We start from the raw sequence: 1,614 nt of genomic DNA on the forward strand, positions 1-1,614 counted from the left end.
AAAAAAAGATATTGTGGTGTCATTGTATTTATATTTAATTAATGATTGTATGTTGGTGTGTTCTCAGGGACTTATTATTTCCTGGTGGATATGTTAGAGACTAGAAATGTGAGCACAGTTTTCTGTTCTGTTTGTGCAGCATAGTTAAACGTGGGTTCACCCGCTAACCATCATTGATCAGGTGGTGCAGGAGTGAGTAGTGGCACTTGTCCAGTGAGTGAATCCACAGGAAGCACACATGTGGTTTTGCCATATAGTCACAATTGCTGTTTCCCAAAACCAAACAACAATAAAGGATGAGATGAAATTCATGAGCCTCCAGATGCAGGGACGATATGCCCATCTCCCAACCTTAGGCAGAACAGAGGCTGCACAAGAGGGGATGCCAATAGATACTGAGTGAGCAGGGGTGAGGACTAGCCATATTCCTGGCAACTAAGAGAGCTCAGGGAACAAGGAAGAACTGCACCACACTCATCATCAACCTCCAGCATGCTTCCTGTGATTCCAAGTTGCTGTATCAACAGCCACCCACAAAAGCTCAAGATGACTGCACTGCATGAAACCAGCCAAGAGCCCACCCATCTGTCTTGTCTATCACCACTTCTGTTCATTTTCCTCTTCCATTCAGCACTCAGTCCATCTCTTTATCCTATCCTCTGAAGCTCAGGATTCCAGGATCAGCAACCATATCTGATTCACCTCATCTTCCATGTCCTTGTTGCAGAGGATCTGCTCAGTGTGTTAGCCTACTCTACAATCATGCCCCAGATGATCATTTTTTCTCCATTTATCATAAAATTGTTCATTGGTTCAGTTGTGAAGATTTTTTTTCTTTACGTTGAACTGCAAACCATACTGAAGAATTAGAAAGATGGAAAGCTTCAGAAGTGTATAGACCTAGATGAAGGGTATGTTAAGAAGCAAGAGCTTTACATTTTGATTTTTTGTTGTTGTTGTTTAACTAAATTTTCTATCATTTTGTAACAATACTCTTTGAATTATCCTCATACATATCCTCAAACATGCCTACCCTAGTCCTATTAAATGAGCTCATGGGACCTTGAGAATCGCCATAACAAAGAACCAGACTTATCCTTTGCTAAAAGTGAAAGAAAAGAATTGTATTGAAAGATATCCACAAATTGGGAAACACACTGGCATCCAGGCAGGATACAAAAGTGTTCTACTTTGTAGCTAGAAAACAAGGCATGCTCACAGGCATGAGGGGGATACATGACAAAAAGTTACAAGGGGATTGCTAAACTGCAATCCTTCTTAACGCTATTAGTTCTATTATCTAACCTCCTGGGACATGTTGATCAAGGCAGTCTTCTTGAATCTACCTGTGCAAACACTCTTTTTTGTTGTTGTTAGTTTGTTTTTATTGTGAACTGAGTGATAGTTTACATGGGAGAACATCAGCTTTACACCATTGTTTCATTGCAATGATTACAATTTCCTCTGTACATCATCATTCAACAGTATTTGCTTCCATTCCCTCTGCTTTTTATTTTATTGGGGGGGGGGAGATGGAGGAATGTACACAAAAATATTCGAGAATATATGGTAATTTAAACAACAAAAGGACATATTCTACAAGCTTGCCTCCTG

The sequence above is a fragment of the Chrysochloris asiatica genome, unplaced genomic scaffold, assembly GCF_000296735.1.
Source record: "Chrysochloris asiatica unplaced genomic scaffold, ChrAsi1.0 scaffold00007, whole genome shotgun sequence".
NCBI classification, from domain to species: Eukaryota; Metazoa; Chordata; class Mammalia; order Afrosoricida; family Chrysochloridae; genus Chrysochloris; species Chrysochloris asiatica.